The sequence below is a fragment of the Macaca mulatta genome, chromosome 2, assembly GCF_049350105.2.
Source record: "Macaca mulatta isolate MMU2019108-1 chromosome 2, T2T-MMU8v2.0, whole genome shotgun sequence".
Classification (NCBI taxonomy): domain Eukaryota; kingdom Metazoa; phylum Chordata; class Mammalia; order Primates; family Cercopithecidae; genus Macaca; species Macaca mulatta.
The window spans coordinates 36,481,587-36,501,730 of record NC_133407.1 but is presented as its reverse complement, the minus strand read 5'-3'; the positions used below and the strand labels follow the sequence as shown (position 1 = coordinate 36,501,730).

The 20,144-nt window shown below is 46.6% G+C and overlaps 1 protein-coding gene and 1 long non-coding RNA gene across 5 annotated transcripts in view; one reads left to right on the top strand and one right to left on the bottom strand.

Annotated features, from left to right (window-relative positions):
• Positions 1-11,396, top strand: part of LOC106997114 (uncharacterized) — a 49,063-nt gene extending 37,667 nt beyond the window's left edge. For 2 of the 4 annotated variants that reach the window (XR_013413560.1, XR_013413557.1), the window contains 3 exons: positions 8,816-10,353; positions 10,792-10,972; positions 11,192-11,396. This is a non-coding gene — a long non-coding RNA (uncharacterized LOC106997114). The remainder of the gene's footprint in view (positions 1-8,815; positions 10,354-10,791; positions 10,973-11,191) is intronic. The other 2 variants (XR_013413559.1, XR_013413558.1) reach the window with 1 other exon arrangement.
• Positions 1-20,144, bottom strand: part of BFSP2 (beaded filament structural protein 2) — a 69,196-nt gene that overhangs the window by 34,646 nt on the left and 14,406 nt on the right. The gene's annotated exons all lie outside the window — the stretch shown is intronic.

Below are 20,144 nucleotides of genomic sequence, written 5' to 3'. Positions count from 1 at the left end.
AATAAACGAGCTGGTGGTGGTAGATGAGAGATTCGACCATCATCGTGTTAAAGAAAAGGCAAAGACAAGCAGCGTTTTTAAAAAGGTTGTCATTTGGGTCCAAGGGTACAATTAATGGTTTGTTTGGAGTTAAAGATATTGGCATCCTGGCAGCCAGAGCTGCAGGCATGGGGAGGAGGTGGGTAAGACTGGGCTCCTGGGAAATTAAACTCAGCTGGTGCAGTGGCAAGGTGCAAGATTCCCTTGGAAACCCTTCTCACATTTATTTGACTTTCAAGTTTAGGATGGATGTTCAGCATAACTTGCTTCTAGCAATCAAGGAATGAGAAATAATTCTCAGTCCCTAGCACCCCAGTGATACTGCTCCTAATAACAAGGCACAGGCCGCTGCATTACCAAGCCCGGCAGATGCTTCTCTGCACTCATCTCGACCTGCCGCTTGCATTTGTCACAGATGTACTTTCCTGACTCAGCTTCCATGACACCACTCTCTCTGGGCTTCCTCCTACTTCATTGACCATTCTTTCTCATTATTCTCTGCTTCACCAGGTTTTTCGTCCTTATCTGACCTCTAAATGTTAAAGTTTTTCAGGATTGGGTCTTGGTGCTTCTTTTTTTTTTAATCACTAAGTGGTCTGATCTGTCCACATAGATTTAAATGGTATTGTATGTGCTAATGATTTCACATTTAAATGTCTATCTCAGAACTTCCTGCTCAGCTCCAGACTTGCATACTCACCCTGTCTTTGAGGTCTTCACTTGGCTATTTCTCAGACATCTCAAACTTAACATGTCTCCAAATGAAAATCTAGATAATTTCGGCCGGGCACGGTGGCTCACACCTGGAATCCCAGCACTTTGGGAGGCTGAGGTGGGTGGATCACCTGAGGTCAGTTGTTCAAGACCAGCCTGGCCAACATGGTGAAACCCCTGTCTCTACTAAAAATACAAAAAAGTAGCCAGGCGTGGTGGCATGCACCTGTAATTCCAGCTACTTGGCAGGCTGAGGCAGGACAATCGCTTGAACCCAGGAGGTGGAGGTAGCAGTGAGCTGAGATCGTGCCACTGCACTCCAGCCTGGGCCACGAGAGCGAAAACCCATCCAAAAGAAAGAAAGAAAGAAAGAAAGAAAATCTAGATAATTTCCCCTCTGATCTTCCCTTTCCCCACTGCCCCTTGATCCTCTTCATCTCAGTAAACAACCCCAGTGTCTACCTGGAAAGCAAGGGGTCATCTTGATCTCTCACTTTTTGTCGTTTCCACATCTCATTTATTCTGAGTCTAGTCAATTCTACCCCCACAATGTATCTCAAATCCGTTTACTTCTCTCTACCTCTCTTGACATCACCCCAGTGCAAGTCACCATCATGCTGTCCTATCCCATTCATTGTAATATCCTTCCAAATCCCTGATCTCTCCTCCAATGCATTCTACATCCTGCTCCCAGAGTGGGCTTTTTAAACTCTTTAAAATCATATCATGTCACTCTGATTAAACTAAATTAAAACTCTTCAGAGGGGCTAGGTGTGGTGGTTCATGCCTGTAATCCCAGCACTTTGGGAGGACAAGGGGGGTGGATTGCTTGAGCCTAGGAGCTTGAGACCAGCCTGGGCAACATAGCAAAATCCTAGCTCTCAAACAACAACAACAACAACAAAACAACAACAACAACAACAACAAACAGAATTTATCCAGGTGTCGTGATGTGCACCCACAGTCCCAGCTACTTGGGAGACTGATGTGGGAGGATCTCTTGAGGCCAGCAGGTCGAGGCTGCAGCCTGAGAGACAGAGTGAAAGCGAAAGCCTGTCTCAAAACAAAAACAACACATAAAACAAAACAAAACCCTTTAGAATTGTCTCTTATACTTGGAGTAAAACCCAATCTTCTGAAGTAGCCTTCAAGGCCCTGCATGCTTGTCACTCTTCCATCGCTCCCAAGGCTCCCGCCATGTGGGTCTTGGTCTTTCCGGACCATACCAGTTCCTTTTCTGCTCGAGGCCCTAGCACTCGCCGACTCCTCTGCTTGGCCCACTCCTCCCCTCCTCTTTGCATGAATAGCTCCCTCGTTCTGGTCACCTGACTGCAAGCAGTGCTTCCCTTTACTCAGCCCCTTTCTGCTTGTTAGTTTTCTTTAAAACACTTACCACAGCTTGTATTATCAACGTTATGGTTTTTAAATTATTTTCTCTGTATTTTCTGCTAAAATAGAACCTCCTCGAGGTCAGGCACTGCCTTTTTGTCCTGTTTGCTGTTCCATCCCTAGCACAGTGTCTGGCACAGCGGGTATTAGTTGAATTAATGAACCCAGCAGTAGTGCTGCCTCTTTATGGAGAACCCAAGCAGGGAAGACCCAGTGCCTATTCTCAGGGAACAGCCAGGTTCTTACCCAGTTCCAACCTGAGAATCACCTTAAACATCTCTCCCTTCCACATTTCCCAAGTCAGAAACCATCAATTCCCCATGTAGATGTGCCCAAATCCATTCCCACTCCATTATCCAGCTTGTTTCAAGTCCTAATCATCTCTTTTCTGGTTTAACCTGATAGTTGTTACCCAGGGACAAAACCTAAGAAGCCCACGCACAGTGAGTTAAGATTGCATCTGAGGCCAGGTGCAGTGGCTCACGCCCGTGGCTCACGGGGATTACAAAGTGTAATCCCAGCACTGTGGGAGGCCCTGACAGATGGATCACCTGAGGTCAGGAGTTCGAGACCAGCCTGGCCAACATGGTAAAACCCTGTCTCTACTAAAAATACAAAAATTAGCCCAGCATGGTGGTGCATGTCTGTAATCTCAGCTACTCAGGAGGCTGAGGCAGGAGAATTGCTTGAACCCACCGCCTCCTTTCCCCACCGCGGGGGAGGAGGAGGTTGCAGTGAGCCGAGATGGCGCCATTGCACTCTAGTTTGTGCAACAAGAGCAAAACTCCATCAAAAAAAAAAAAAGATTGCATCTGAAAGTGAACTTAGGGGGAAATGTCAACAAGTAATGGAGAAGTCCAGCCATCTCTTGAGACAGTTCACCCCCAAGCACAGTCACAGCCATTGGGTGTCCAAGGAGAATGAGCGACATCTGAGGGCTAAGGTTGAATTTCACTCTGGAAGCCACAATACACTTCTGAGCCTGTATTGCAAATGAACGCTGACTTCATCAGACTCTGCTCTGGCTGGAATGTCTAAAGGAATGTCATTGTAGGGGGGCCAGATGAGCATGCAGTGAGAAGCTAGAACTGGTGGCCAGGGTTTATTTGCCATTATTGGGCAAACAGGATCACCTTGGCCACTAGAAGTTGCCCTCTGTCATGCTGAGCACAAAGTTCTTTAGGCTACTCTTTCCCTGGAAGCCTCTCTGTCCCTCCAAGTTCTGGTTCTGGACCCACCTAGACTTCCACCTCCAGCAACCTCAGAAATCTGAGGGCTTGCTTTGGATAGTAGGCACGCGTGCTGGTCACTAAAGAGGTTTAACTCCTACCATATATAGGGTTTAGCCCCTACCACTTATAACACAGTCCTGGGTGTTTATGTCAGATGAGTTTGTTGTGAGACAACAAACTCATTTCTCCAGATGCCCCAACGAAATTGAATTTTGAGCCCCAGGCACATCTAGATACAGTGATTCTGAGGGGCTCTATTTAGACAGCCAGCATCTCCTGCTGCTGATACGGTTTGGCTGTGTCCCCACCCAAATCTCGTCTTGAATTGTAGCTCCCATAATCCCCACGTGTTGTGGGAGGGACCTGGTGGGAGGTAATTGAATCATGGGGGTAGGTTTTCCTATGCTATTCTCATGATAGTAAGATAGTCTCACGAGAGCTGATGGCTCTATAAAGGGAAGCTCCCCTGCACACGGTTTCTTGCCTGCCACATGTAAGATGTGCCTTTGCTCCTCCTTCACCTTCTGCCATGATTGTGAGGCCTCCCCAGCCATGGAGAACTGTGAGTTCATTAAACCTCTTTTCTTTATGAATTACCCAGTCTCAGATATTTCCTCATAGCAGTATGAAAATGAACTTACACATCTTCTGTGATATTGCTCGCGTGCTCTCTTTCTCTCTGTCTCTCTCTCTGCTTTCTAACCTCCCACCCTCCCCCTTTCTACTGGAATGAACTTATTCAGATGCAGATTGGAACTCACGTTTTATTTGAAGGTGTGCTCGGGAATGAACCCTGCCATGTCCCCTTGTCCTGTGAAGTCTGTAGCCTGGGGCACAATTTGGACCTTGCTCTTCAGTCTAGTTTTATTTTTCCCTCACTCCCCAACCATGAACCGAGGTATTTTTCTGAACAGACTCAGGCCTTTCCAGCTTCCAGACCTTGACTCCTGCTGCTACCTCTGCATGTCACGGCAGACTGCCTCATACTTTCCTTTGTCTGGTGAACTTCTATCCATCCTTCAAAACCTGGCTCAAGCTGTGCTAGGTATCCTTAGTACGCCCCGTACCCACTGTGGTGTATCAATCTCTGCAGTTGTCATGCTGCATGTGATTCTGGTTTTTTCCTGCCTTTCTTCATCACTGATTTGTGTGGCCTTGGATCAGGGAGAGTCTCTTGTCTCTGCTTCCTTAGCTCCCAGTTCAGTGCCTGGCACATAGGTGCTCAATAAATGTTTGTTAACAGAATAGACTAAGGAAGCTAGCTAAGGAGAGAAGTCTAACACAAAACAACAGCAAACACATAAGGCAGAAAATATTAGAGGTACAGAACAAATGTAAGATGCCTGAGAAGCAGAATTCACATTTTAGAGACAAAGCCTTCTTTATAAAACCCCCACATAGAAGCAACAAAACAGACCAAACCAAAATATTTTTTAAAGCACTTACTACACTTTATGCCACAGTCAGCCCTTCACAGGCCTAATCTCATTTCATCCCTCTGATGTGAGTGGCCACACAAAGTGGGTGAACAGCAGTTGTTTCCATTATGTGATGAGGAAACTCAGGCCCAGAGAGTTGAAGTAAATTGCCGACATGGCTAAGTGGCTCAGCTAGAACTTAATTCACAGACTGTGTTTGTTTTTAAAAACATCCTTTTTACTGTGGGAAATTTCAACTATGTACAACTATATATAAAGGTAGAAAGAGTCTCGAATAATGACCCCCATCCCTCCACTTCAGCAATTGAAATATCACGGCTAAATTTTACAATCTCTACCCACCAACTTCCACCCCATCTCGGAGGCTATTATACACATATCACTTGGAATATCTGTAAATATTTCAGTAGTCCTTGCTCTATTTCATATTTCTTGTATTTTAATTTTAAAATTATTCAAGTGATAATTTAATTGTCACCTGATTTAAAAAGTTAAACAGCACTGAAGACCTTCTAGAGACCAACATTTCCCTGTCCTGCACTTTCCTCTCCCCACACCCTGCTTGCAGCACTTTCACCTTTTCTTTTTTCTTTTTTTTTTTTTTTTGAGATGGAGTCCCCCTCTGTCACCCAGGCTGGAGTGCAGTGGTGTGATCTCGGCTCACTGCAACCTCTGCCTCAGCAGGTTGCAGAGATTCTCCTGCCTCAGCCTCTTGAGTAGCTGGGATTAAAGGCATGCACCACCACACCTGGCTAATTTTTGTGATTTTTTTATTTTTAGTAGAGATGGGGTTTCACCATGTTGGCCAGGCTGGTCTTGAACTCTCGACCTCAGGTGATCCACCTGCCTCGGCCTCCCAAAGTGCTGGGATTACAGGCATCAGCCACCATGCCTGGCCTCACTGTTTCTTTCATCCAGAGCCTGCCCCCATGTTTCTTGATTGCTCAAGTTATCAGCCACAGACATCGTTCACTGACTTCTAGCTGACAAATGAATATTTAACTTACTCATCCTCCACCTCCCTTTCCCTTTACTGGCTGTTTTGACCACTTTAAATAATAAAGCTCTATTTCTTGTATCAACTATAGACAGTTTCCTCCTCATACTCACACTTTCTCTCTTATAATTTGAGATGTTTTATTTTCGAAGGTCAAAAGGGAAGACAAAGAATCAGTTTAATTACTCAGCTACCCCACTGACGCCTCTGTGAATTACAGGTCCTTTCTGTGAAGAATTACAATGTAGGTGCCCTGGCTGTCAGAAGCTATGGGCGGGTAGCCAAATCATTGTTTTACTTCCCCACTGAGCATTCTCAGGCCTGCAGAATAATGCCAGCTATTTGATTTTTTTTCATGGTGCTCCCTCTCCAGGGCAGGCCTGTAAAACCCATGCTCAGCCATCTTGCGTTACTCCCATGTTTGAATCATGTTTCTAATGTTAAATAGTTCAGTTCTCTTTCTTCCCTTTCTTTCTTTCCTTCCTTTTCTTTCTTTCCTTCCTTTTCTTTCCCTTCCTTCCCTCCTTCCTTCCTTCCTTCCTTCTTTTTCTTTTTCTTTCTTTCTTTCTTTCTTTCTTTCTTTTCCTTCCTTCCTTCTTTCATTTTTTCTTTCTTTTCTTCTTTCTTTCCTTTCTTTCCTTCCTTCCTTCCCTCCTTCCTTCCTTCCTTCTTTCCTTCCTTCCTTCCTTTTTCTTTCTTTCTTTCTTTCTTTCTTTTCCTTCCTTCCTTCTTTCATTTTTTCTTTCTTTTCTTCTTTCTTTCCTTTCTTTCCTTCTTTCCTTCTTTCCTTCCCTCCTTCCTTCCTTCCTTCCTTCCTTCCTTCCTTCCTTCCTTTCTTTCTTTCTTTCTTTCTTTCTTTCTTTCTTTCTTTCTTTCTTTCTTTCTTTCTTTCTTTCTCTCTCTCTCTCTCTCTGTCTTCCTTCCTTCCATCCTTCTTTCCTTCCTTCCTTCCTTCTTTCTTTTGTTTGTTCATTTTTATTTTTATTTTATTTTATTTTGAGACTGAGTTTTGCTCTTTTTGCCCAGGCTGGAGTGTAATGGTATGGTCTCGGCTCACCACAACCTCCACCTCCTGGGTTCAAGTGATTCTCCTGCCTCAGCCTCCCGAGTAGCTGGGATTACAGGCATGTGCCACCACACCTGGCTAATTTTGTATTTTTAGTAGAGATGAGGTTTCTCCATGTTGGTCAGGTTGATCTCGAACTTCCAACCTCAGGTGATCTGCCGCCTTGGCCTCCTAAAGTGCTGGGATTACAGGTGTGAGCCACCGTGCCCAGCCCTCAGTTCCTTTTCTTATAAAATTGAGCTGCTTTGTCTTCACAGTACCAGGTACATAGTAAGCCAAACAAGTCAAACCCAAACACTTTTTAAGCACTTGCTATGTATTATGCCATGGCAGTTCCTTACTCGAGAGAGTTTATGCTCTCTCCTGTTTGTGATACAAAAATTGGAAGCAACCTATGCCTATCAACAGAAAAAGTCATAACCTATCATATAGACAAGGAGCCTTAAACAAATTCATGGAAAAATATGTATTATGAAAAAACAATGCATATATATATAAATTTTTTATTTTATTTTGAGACAGAGTCTTTCTCTGTCACTCTGGCTGGAGTGCAGTGAAGAGATCTCGGCTCACTGCCACCTCCACCTCCTGGGTTCAAGGTATTCTCATGCTTCAGTCTCCCAGTAGCTGGGACTACAGGCAGATGACACTGTGCCCAGCAAATTTTTTGTATTTTTAGTAGAGATGGCCTCAAGTGATCCACCTGCCTCAGCCTCCAAAAGTGCTGGGATTACAGGCATGAGCCACCGTGCCCAGCCTAAATTTCAAATTTTTTTGCACCAAAACAAACTCATACTAAGTTCTTATATCTGAACAGAATCAGATATAAGAGGCACTAAGAAGTATAAGACATCAGTTTGCAAAGAGCCCGTATCATAGCAACATGAATTCTGGAAAAATTAAAGCAAAAGAAAACATAAAATTTATGGTGAAGCTTGGGTGGAAAAATAATGAAATCATTGGAGCTTTAAGAAAAGTTTATGGGGACAATGCCCTAAAGAAATCAGCAGTTTACAAATGGATCATTTGTTTAAGAAGGAATAAAATGATGTTGAAGATGAAGGCCACAGCAGCAGACAATTTGCAAGGAAAAAATTCATCTTGTACATGCCCTAATTGATTGCAGAAAGAATAGCTGACACCGTAGACATCTCCATTGGTTCAGCTTACACAATTCTGACTGAAAAATTAAAGTTCAGCAAACTTTCCACTCAATGGGTGCCAAAACTGTTTTGCCCAGATCAGCTGCAGACAAGAGCAGAGTTTCAATGAAAATTTTAAAAATGTGAGACCAAGATCCTGAAGCATTTCTTCAAGGAATTGTAATAGGAGGTGACACATGGCTTTACCAGTACAATCCTGAAGACAAAGCACAATCAAAGCAATGGCTAGCAAGTGGTCACAGCAAAGGGAAATGGGTCAAGAGCAAAGGTCATGGCAACAGTTTGTGATGCTTAAGGCATTTTGCTTGTGGACTTTCTGGAAGGCAAAGAATGACAACCTCTGCTTATTAGAAGAGTGTTTTGAGAAAGTTAGTTAAAACATTAGCAGAAAAATACCTGAAAAAGCTTCACTAGAGAGTCCTTCTCCAGCATGACAAATGCTCCTGCCCATTCCTCTTATTGAATAATGGCAATTTGGCAAGAGTTTCAGTGGGAAATCATTGGACAGCCACCTCACAGTCCTGATTTGGCTCCTTCTGGCTTCTTTTTGTTTCCTCCTCTTAAAACATCTTTAAAGGGCACCGAGTTTTCTTCAGTTAATAATGTAAAAAGACTGCACTAACATTGCTAAATTCCCAGGATCCTCGGTTCTTTAGGGAGGAACTAAATGGCTGGTATCATTGCTTACAAAAGTGTCTTGAACTTGATGGAGCTGCTATTGAGGAATAAAGTTTACATTTTGTATTTTTATCTCTTAATTCCATTTTTTTTTCCAGGAACATTTTGAAGTCCTTTCATATACAATGAAATGATAGATTTATCAACACAGATAAATCTCAAAAACACAATAACTGAAGAAAGCAAGTGACAGATGGAAATAGTATGTGACGGTCAAACAATCTAGATGTTTCTCTGAAGGTGTTTTTGGATGAGACTAACATTGACATTGGTGGACTTTGAGTAAAGCAGGTTGCCTGCGCTCCATAATGTGGGTATTCTCATCCAATCAGTTGCAGGATTTGATAGAGCAAAGACTGAGGTCCCCTGAGAAAATGGGGTTCCACCAGCAGACAGCCTTCAGCCTTGAACTGCAGCATCACCTCTTCCCTAGGTCTCCAACCTGCTGGCACTTTGATCTTGGACTTCTAGCCTCCATAACTGTGTGAGCCAATTCCCTCAAATCTCTCTCTCTCTGTACACATTCTACTGGTTATGTTTCCCTGCAGAACCCTGACCAGTACACAGCATAACACAATTTAACATAGAGTTTAAAATAATGCGAAATAGTCCTCTGAAAGGTTTTACACATGTGTAGTCAAACTTTCATGGGAGTGGTAAGCACCAAATTTAGGGCAGCAGTGGCCTCTGGGGGGAGTGGGGGTAGAATTCAATCAGGACAGAGTATAAGCAGAATTTCAGTTGTATCTAAAATCTTTGATTTCACGTTTTTAAAAAAGGTTTTTAACAAATAACACTGAGTTGACAATGCTGAGTATTAGGTGCCTTTTTGTGTGTCAAAAATATTTCATCATTAAGAACAAAGTGAGATGGTATAAATAAAATCACCTTGGAAAAGAAGACGAGCGCAGTGGCTGACACGTCCTGGGTCCCTGACAGACACAGGGAGAAACTGGCTGGGGCAGGTTTGATGGAGAAGGCAGGTCAGAGCGAGGGCAGGCAGTGTGCAAGTGTGGCCTCAGGGAACAGTGGGCGGGGTGACTGCAGAGGTCAAGTGAAGGCAGTCACAGTCACCCGGGGGGCTCTCCAACAGGCCCTGCGTGTTTACCTGAAGGTGGCCCTGCACAGACAGTTATCCCCGACTTTCCTCTGACAAGATGTTTCCTGGGCACTTGCCAACATCAAAGGAATCTAAGTTCTTCAGAAATTCGCTTGAGACTTGTTGAGGCTTAGGGCAGATCACAGGTGCTCCTTTCCTATCCCAGGCATGGCTGCTGCGGCAGGCACTGTCACTGCTCTGACAGATCCTCTTTTTTTTTTTTTTTTTTGGAACCATTTTTTTGTGTCCCCATGTTCCTGTGCATTCACTCCCCACAGCCAGGCCCTGTGGCTCATTTGTGGAGCAGTGCCCTAGGGCCCCAGTGCCTGGCTTTCTGGCTCTGCCTGACAGCTGGGAGCATGAAAGCCCAGTCCCTGGCTTGGGGGTGGGGCAGTCCTGAGGTGGCTCCCTTGCTTGCTCCTCCCTCCGTGTCCTGCCTCCCTGCCTCTTGCAGGTTTCTCCAGGAGCACTTCCATAGTACGTGGCCCACAAGAGAATCCCGGACTTGGGCTTTGCTTCTCAGGAATCCAATCTAACGTAAGTGTTCTCCTCAGTCTCATGCTTTTCCTCCTGGAAAACCTCAAGGTCAGATTAGCGTGAGCTTTAGTCTGTCGAGAGTGGATCTGGGCACACAGACTCTGGAATCCGACTACCCAAGTTAAAGGTTTTGTCTCGATCACTTCTAGCTGTGAACCTTGGAAAAGTTATTTAACTGGTGCTGTGCATCAGTTTCCTCATCTATAAAAAGGAATCATACAAGGAATGGCCTCATAGGGTTGTTGTGAGGTTGAATGAATCAAGATGAGCAAAACCCTCAGAACAAATTCTGGCATGTAGTATATGCTCAATAAATGTCAGTTTTCTTAATCTCCACTGGAACTAAGGGACACTTATGGGCAATAAAGAGATAGATATGCTTTACCCCTTGGCCCAGGCTAATGTAATGAAGGGAACAAACCATTCTCTGTCATGCAGAAACATAACCTCAGTTGACTCCAGTGGGACATAATGGACAGTTTAGTGTGCTGTTGCCAGGATGGATGTGGCTGATGTCCTATTGGAAGAATCATGGAAGAATCCTCACCCTTACACTGCCTGAGATGCCACCCCATTCTCCAACCCCAGGCCGGCTGAGGAGCAGGGCGGTGGGATTCCGGTAAGTAGAAGATTAGGAACGGCAGGGAAATGCTTACTCGATCTTGTGTGAACATCAGCAAAAAGAAGGTACAGGACTCAAAGTGTTAGACTTGGATTGGGAAACCAAGGTTCAAGTTCTGGCTCTGCTTTTCACCAGACGTCATAGTTATCACTTCTGAGCTTCAGTTTCTTTATCTGTAAAAGGGAGGTAATGACACCTGTTCTGCTTATTCTGCAGGGAGGCTGTGAGGATCTAGAGGATACAGCCATGGAGAACATGCTGGCTTCCTTGAGCTGCTAAGCATTGAAGTCCCACCAATGGTGGCGAGGGTTTAAGGAGAACATTGCAATTGCACAGTCAGAATGATCCTTGGAAATTCTTTAGAAGGGTGCCATCTTGGAGACCCACAGTCAATAAAACCAGCCCGGCTGGGAGTTTTCTCCAGCATTTGAATAACTTGTTGTTTCTTTGGTTGAACCATGATGAGATAATTGGCTTAAACCAGGAGTCATGCATGGTGTCTGGAAACTGCCTCATTGAAACACCAGTATCATGCTCCGCATGCATAATCCTCTCATCATGAGAGGCACACGGGAAACGAGCCAGCCTGTCTGGAAAGGAAGCAAATGCATGCCTTCCATCTCCCGCTCCGTACTGGGCATATCCTCCTGGAGGAGCAGAAATGCCAGCACCACTTAAATGATGTTTCTCTCTCTCTGCCCTGTACTTGCTGGAGGCACATGCCCATATCATGTAGAGTGTCAGGGCAGAGAGCTCTTGGGAAGAGCTGAGCTGTGGGGACCTCCTCCCGCGCGGAAGAGGGAGGCCTCTGCAGAATTCTCTGCCATGTGCTTCTAGGCTTCCTCAACTCAGAAATTTTATTATAGCATTTTAGAATGTGAAGAGCTCTTGGGAATCATGAAAGATGAAGAATCAAGATGGAGGTTTGATGGCTTGTCCCAGGCCCCAGAGTGAGCCCTTTGCTTTTTGGAATCCAACAGCAAGGACTCATGGGAATATCGTGGGCTTTGACTTGGAGAGACAGGGCTCAAACCTCGTCTTTGTCACTTAGTGATTGTGTAATTCTCTAAAAGTCTCCCTATTTGTAGAAAGGGGATAAGGGAACTTTCTCTCCTGGATTGCAAGGTGATTAGAAGAGATGTATGTGTAACGGGATGTTCAGCTGTCTGAGCTGAGATGACTGCAAAGTCACTGCACTCCTTTTACAATGCCTGACAGCTGCTTCCATCTCTGGGAGACGTGGAGCCCTTGGCAAGCATGTCAGCCGGGGGTCATTTGGGAGGGCGGCCTGCGAGGGTGAGGGGATGCCAGTGGGCCATACTGCAGGGGCAGAAGTTTGGGGGGAGGGGTCACAGGCCGTCAGCTGAAGAAGGGGCTTGTGCCTGCAGATGCTCCAGCAGGGGTCTCAGAGGAATCCAGAAAAGTGTCCCCAAGAGAAAGAATCTTACTTAAACGTTAGCCAGACCCAGACACTGTGACACCAACTTACAACAATATCTGACAAGGAAGAGCTTTCCCCCTTCCCTTCGCTTCCCTTCCCTTATTTCCCCTCCCTTCATCCTGCTTAGATTTCAACTGGGCTAGAAACAGCCACAGGGAAGTGGGAGTGAGGAGAATCGCAGGAAAGAGAGACAAAGCTGACCTCAGCACCCCCACTAGGTGCTTGGCCCTACCTGGGCAGGGGAGAAAATGAAGGTTGATGTGTTCAATAATATATCAATTAGACATTCTGTTTCCTGAGTTGAGACTGTTTTGTGGCTTAAAACGAGTATGGTATTTTTAGTTTCCTGCAAGTGATCAGAAAAATCATGGGACCGTCCATGTTTTCGCCCAGGGGCTGGGAAGAATGTCTACCACCCACTGAGCAAATTGAAAGGGATCTTGGGCGGGTCCCTATCAAACCAAAGCTGCGTTTGTAGCTGTACTTCATGAGTCCTTCCTGTTCGATCTACAGTTGACATTCATCACGTGCCCAGCACAGTGCTTGGCACATAACAGGGATGGACCAATGTGTGGATTTGTTTACACTTCATCCCTCCTAGACCTCCAGGTCCCAAAGTCCAAGAATGTTGGCTCTAATATTTGAATTCCCATAATGCCTGGTGCATAGTAAGCCCTCATTAAATATCTCATGAATGACCATAATAAAACTGAAACCTGTACCAGCCTTATAGTAGCTACCATGACAATGTCACACTAAGAGGCTGCTGGTGAGGAAGAAGTCAAGGCCAATGCAGGAAACCATCACCCAAGATTCTGTATTTACACGTGACACTAGTTACACCCACAGGCTAAGAAGTTGTAGCCTTATCTGTGACACTGACAAAGCCTTTTCCCACTGATTTCATTCTCCTTTAAGTTTCAAAAGGATCAGGACCAGGCCAGGCACAGTGGCTCATACCTGTAATCCCAGCACTTTGGGGGACTGAGCCAGGCGGATCACCTGAGGTCAGGAGTTTGAGACCAGCCTGGCCAACATGGCGAAAAGCAGTCTCTACTAAAAATACAAAAATTAGTGGGGTGTGGTGATGTGCATCTGTAATCCTAGCTACTTGAGAAGCTGAGGCATGAGAATTGCTTGAATCCGGGAGGCAGAGGTTGCACTGAGCCGAGATTGTGCCACTGCACTCCAGCCTGGGTGACAGAGTGAGACTCTGTCTCAAAAACAATAACAACAACAACAATAAAAAGACAAATGAACAAAAAACACCAAAGGATCAGGACCATGATGGCAGGTGGAATGAAAACCCTCCTTTTCCAGATAAAGCAGCTGGAGGTGGGAGAGATTAGGGACCTGGGCAAAAGTGTTTGGTGGGCTGAGACTGGAACTTAGGACCCTTGACTCTAAACTAAAGGTTGACCTAAGCTCCAAAACAACCCAGAATGCACCTGAAAAAGGAAAGAAAGGAGGTTTCTTCTGCCACGAATAGAAGCAGAAGAGAAGGCTGGGCGCTGTGGCTCACGCCTGTAATCCCAGCACTTTGAGAGGCCGAGGCGGGTGGATCACGAGGTCAGGAGTTCGAGACCAGACTGACCAAGATGGCAAAACCCCGTCTGTACTAAAAATACAAAGAAAAAAAAAAATTAGCCGGACGCAGTGGCAGGCGCCTGTAATCCCAGCTACTTCTGAGGCAGGAGAATCGCTTGAACCTGGGTGGCGGAGGTTGCAGGGAGCCGAGATCGCGCCACTGCACTCCAGCCTGGGAGACAAGGTGAGACTCCATTCCTTGCCGCACCCCGCCCTGGCAAAAAAAAAAAAAAGCAGAAGAGAATAGAAACAGACTAGCTGGTTAATATATGCAAAGTCTCAGGGCAAAATGAAATTTTATGGGGTTGATTTGTAATCCTCAGGAAATCGGGAGTTGTCCTGGAAATTCTGTCATGACCCGGATGACTGCAGGACAGTATGAATTGCGTGACTGGCTTCCCAGGATCAAGGTGGCTTTGGCAGTCAGGAGGTGATTATAGGAATCCAGGACTTAACACAAATAACATTTTGCAGTTGGGTGACTAGGTATGCAAGACAGTTCCTGGAGCAGCCAGCAGGTGGCGCCACTTGCCAAGAGAACGAGGTCAGAGGCGGTAGCCCGGGACACCCCCATCTCAAAGGGGCTCTGGCAACTCTGATTTGGCCTCCAGGTCACTCCGAGATCGCTGCCATAAAGTGGAATGCTCCTGAGTCAGCGTGGCCGTCCCTGTGTACCGCTGCAAATGCTCATTCCTCCCCCGGCCCCCGCTCCCTCCAGGTACGGAGAAGTTGGCTGGGCAGATGATGTCAGAGGGCTATGCAGTCCATGTGGTTATTGTTGTTTTAACTACTAGAAATGATGACACAAATTACTACTACAGTTTGCCGAATGCTTACCATGGCCAAGCACTACGCTAAGTGTTCTAAGTGAGTTATTTAATTCCCACAACGACCCTGTGGAGTGAATAGTACCCTCATTTTCCAAATCAGGACGCTGGAATTCAGCAAGGTTAAACGATTTGCCTTGGGTCACAAAGCCAGTCAATGGCAAAACCAGAGTTTGAACTCAGTTCTTTTGCACTCTACAGCTTGCACCATTAGCCACTGTGATATTCTGTTGCAGTCTCCCTCTTTCCCTCTCTCCCTTTCTTCCTTCCTCTTCCATCCTTCCTACTTTCCTTATTGCCTTCCTGACTTCCTTGTCTTCTTTCTTTGTGCCTGGCATTGTGCTAGGTTTTAGGTTCAGAAATAATCAGACTATACCTCTGCTCTTAGGATTTTCGGTGTAACAAGGAAGCTCAGAATCACAGCAGTGGTTGTCTGGAACCATGACGGGGTGTGTCTGAGAAGGAGCAAGAAGGTTCACGTATTCAGTACCAGGTATAGGCAGGCACAATCCTGGGGGCTGTCCAAGTTAGAAATTCCAGCTGTTCATTGGTTTAATCTGGGCTTTTGTGAACTTGGGTGAGGTGTTGGCTTTGCTGTCTCTCGGCAACCCCCCTGTCCGGACAGTTTCTCCCTACACAGCCGTTTGGCAACACCTGGGCTATATTCTGGCAGGTGTTGGGCTGGGGGTAATATAACTGCTGCTTCATCAATGTTGGGGCATAGGCTACCACCTGAGCCTCAGGAATGCAGGAGGTGCCCAAATGTACTGAACGTTCTCATTTCCGGCCAGCCAACCAAAGGATGGAGGCAGTGAGCTCATCGGAGGCTGCCTCTCTTCTATAGGCTTCATCCACTGCTCAGAGATGATGGAGCAGTGACAGCCTCCTCTATGGCTGCTGGCTTGGGAGATCAGAACATTCTACCCTCTGATTTTACAGATGGGAAAGGGCTTCATCTCAGGGTACACAGAAGTGAAGAGAGAGGTAGGAGTCAGTGGCACCCGATCTCTGCATGTCCAGGGAAAGGATCCATCTCATCTGCCTACCGGAGTTCTAAAAGGGAATCTGGCCTATTCCCTGTGTGTCTTCAGGGAGATGTCAGTGAGATCCAGTGCCTTTACCTAACAGTTAAGAAAACTGAGGCTCAAAGAGGTGGAGTAACTTGTCCAAGGTCACACAGTAGCTTAGTGGCATTTACCGTGTTTCTACCATATGAATAGCATTCTCTTGGACTCTCTGTACAGCTTTCCTTTCTGGACCCTAGTAGCCCCCAAGTAGTTTGATAGGATGTGGTGGATTTTTTTTTTTTTTTTTTTTTTTTTTTTTACAGAGTCTCGCTTTGTTGCTACGCTGGAACAAAGTGGTTGGATCATGCAGTGGCGCAATCTTGGCTCACTGCAACCTCTGCCTCCCGGGTTCAAGCAGTTCTCCTGCCTCAGCCTCCCGAGTAGCTGGGAGTATAGGTGCGCACCACCATGCCCAGCTAATTTTTGTATTTTTAGTAGAGGTGGGTTTTCACCATGTTGGCCAGGATGGTCTCGATCTCTTGACCTTGTGATCCACCCGCCTTGGCCTCCCAAAGTGCTGGGATTACAGGCGTGAGCCACCACGCCTGGCCAGGATGTGGAATTTAATTTCAAGTACAAAAGGAAGAGAGGATGAAATGGGTTAGGTGCAGAAATACTGATATTTCTGGAACCTTTTTAAATGACAGTTGACAGGACAGGACAAAATGTTGGGAATCAGGACTATAATGTGAAAGGAACAATAGCCGGTGTTATGGATTTAATTGTGTACCATCCAAAAGATCAGTTGCAGTCCTGACCCCCAGTACCTGTGAAGGTGACTTTTTTTTTTTGGAAATAAAGATGTCATCAAGTTGAGGTCATTAGGGTAGGCTCTCATCTAATGTAACTGGCATCCTTATGAAAAGAGGAAAATTTGGACACAGACATATGGGAGAATGAAGGTAGAGATGGGGGTGATGCACCTACGGGCCAAGGAAGGCTAAGGATTGCCCGCCATCACCAGAGCTGGGAGAGCAGCCTGGGACTGATTCTCTCTCACAGTCCTCACAAGGAGCTACCCCTGCTGACACCTTGGTTTTCAACCTCTAGTCTCCAGGTCTGTGAGAGAATAGCTTTCTGTTATTTTAAGCCACCCAGTTTGTAATACTTTGTTATGGCAGCTCTGGGAAACCAACATAGCTGCCTCTTATTAACTGATTACTTTGTGGGGCACTTCCATCTGTTGATTTAACCAGTATTTATCATGCGTCTATGTGCTGGCCACCGTCCTGGGTGATAGAAAAACAGCAGGGGCCAGAGAGGACAGGTTCCTCCCTTCCCGACGCATACTTTCTAGTTCACATGCATGATCTCCAGCCAGCATCCCCACAGCAATCCTGTGAAACAGGGATTATTTCCCTCAATGTACAGATAGGGAAATGGACTCTCAGGGGTTAGTAATGGGGCCAGGGCCTCTCTTGTGGGAAGGAGTCAGCTGGACTTGCTATGTTCTAACTCGGTTGATGGCGCAGATGCAGGACTGCGAAGATAGACTCTCGGGGAGAGATGGGTGAGATAGGCAGGAGCGTGGGTTCTGCAGACACACCCTGCTCAGCATGTGGGAGGCAGAGTGGGCCCTGCTCCTAAAGTCACAGCACAGCCCAAGCAATTACCTCTCAGCCCCCAGCCTCATGGGGGCTACACAAGACACGTGAGACGAGAGGTCACTCGCACCTCGGTTCTGCCTCCGGGGTCCTTCCATCACTGTGGAGGAGGAGGCCGAGGCTGCCTTCTTGCTGTAAGGAAGTAAAACCATGGCCCTGACTGTTGGCAGCTGACAGCTAGACCAGAGTATTCTCACTTATACGCACGAACATTTACAGAATATCAGCGATAACCAGACTAGCTCACTCTGTGATCATGGTGGAAGGAGATGGAGACAAGGGCACGCGGTGATTCTATCTGGACAGAGTGGCAAGGATGCTCTGCAGCCACAAAAACTCAACCTCCCCTCTTCCAGCTGACTCGAGTGATGACTGCTGCTTCTTTACTAACAGCAGCTCTGTGCCTGCTTCATTCCTTCCACCTCCTGTGTAAAGATTATTAAGATCCCCAATCATCAAACGGCCCCTACGTCCTGACAGCATCAAATGCAGAACAAGCCTTTCTTAAACCTTTCCCCAACAACCTAACACGGGCCTAAACCTGATAACAAGCCCCTCCCAACACCCTCTTCCTGAGATGTCCCGGGTTCTCCTGGTACATTTTTCTGTTGCTGCGGCATGCTAACACACCGTTTCCACCTAGGAGTATGTGCTCAGGGGTCTTTGGCTGGTGGGATTTAACAGAGCCATGCCTCACTCCATGGAGATTGGCATCTTGGCCCCTACCACTGGGCTAGGTGGTGGTGAGAGGTGATCACCCCTGTCGGGGGCAGGGGTCCCAGTCCAGCAGTCTGTGGAAACCCCTCATGCCAGGCCTCTCCCACCCGAGCAGGTGCTCACCTCCTGTGCTGGAGTGGCTTGGGGGAGCGGGAGTCACACACCGTGGGGAGTCTCTGAACTCTACTCAGATAAAGTCGTTCTGCCTTGAGTACTGACTGCTCAGCACATTTTTCTGAGTATTAAAATCACTGAAAAAGAAAACGAGAATCCCGAGGAGGGCTGGGCTATTCCCCAGCAGCAAAGCTATTAAACTTGCAAGCCTCAGTTCTGAGCTGTCTGATGGGTTGAAAGCCGCCCAGCTTCGTGCGTCCTGGTTAAAGCAGTTAGTTCCAGTTAGAGATGGGCTTGCGGAAGGATCAATCACCCTTTCTGACAGTTTCTTCCAAATTAAAAGAGGCAGAGAAAGGCAGAAAAAGGAGGCACATCCCAGAGTCTGAACTCCTCACAGAGTGGGGCCTGTGCCGACTACAGCTCTATCTTATCAAACAGGGGCACTCTATGTAGACTGTGGGCCCGCCTACCCTTCAGGGTCCTGGGACAGGACTAACTCCGGTCTTATAAATGAATGTGACAGGAAGTTTTTAAACAGTATTTTAGGGGTAGAAGCAACACTGAATTGATCCTGGCTGGAATACTAACTGTGGCCTCAGTTTCTTTATCTATAAAATGGGTATTACAGGCTGAATCGTGTTCTTCCTCCCCTGAATTCCTATGCTGAAATCCTAACCCCCAGTACCTCAGAATGTGACTGTATTTGGAGACAGGGTCTTTAAAGAGGAAATTTGGTTGAAATGAGGTCCTGACGGTGGCCCTATTCCAAGACGCCTGGTGCCCTTCTGAGAAGAGGAAGTTTGGACACAGATGTACAGAGGGAAGCCTGCGTGAGGACACAGGGTGAAGATGCCCTTCCATGAGCCAAGGAGAGAGGCCTCAGAAGAAACAGTCCTGCTGCCAGCTTGATCTTGGACTTCTGGCCTCCAGAATAGGGAGAAAATGCATTTCTGTTGTTGAAGACACTTGGTCTATGGGCCTTTGTTCTGGCAGCCCAAGGCGATGAATACACTGCACACAATCCCATCTTCCTGGGTAGCCCCATATGTTATGGAGAGGCCCAAATTAAGACAGAGTAAAAGTTCTTGTTAAAGTTTGCAGATGTCATGCAAACACAAGGGTCATATCGGCGGCCCGCAGTTCAGTGAAGACTGTGGATGGTTTTATCCTCGTGAGTCTTGCGGAAGTAAATGATTTTGTTAGGGTAGGAACATGATTTTCTTAGGAAAATCACAGGTCTGTTCTCAGTGGTCTTTGGCTGGTGGGATTGAGCAGGTACATGCCTCACAGAAGGTGAACCCAGAGAACTCCCAGAGTACCTGTGCCCACTCCGGGGGTGGCTGGATCTAGGCCAACTGCACCCAGGAATTCAGGGGCCCACCCAAGGCTGTCCCCGGAGATGTTCCTGGCTGGGTGGGCTGGATGCCGCCATGAGCGCCTCATTTCCCAGGCAGTCTTCTCAGGGACGCTGGGTACCCACACCAAGTGAACTCCCATGACCTCCCGGGGCTTCTCCTCCTTGTCCCCGTTACTCCTCACATGAGAGTGATGGTTTCATTGTCACTGGGCAGATGAACAAAACAAGGCCCATGTTTCCATGGTGGGTGAGTGACAATAAATCCCTCCATCACATAACCTTTCTCCTCAGAGCTGGAGAAAGGTTACCTGGTGGGTGGGAATGAAGATGATGAAAATGAAGTTGAAAGCTGGGAATGACACCTGGAAGCTCTGGGAATGACACCTGGAAGTTCTGTGGGCAGTAGGGCTAGGAGTAGGAGCTGGGGAGGCAGGAGGAGAGAGGAGAGAACAGAG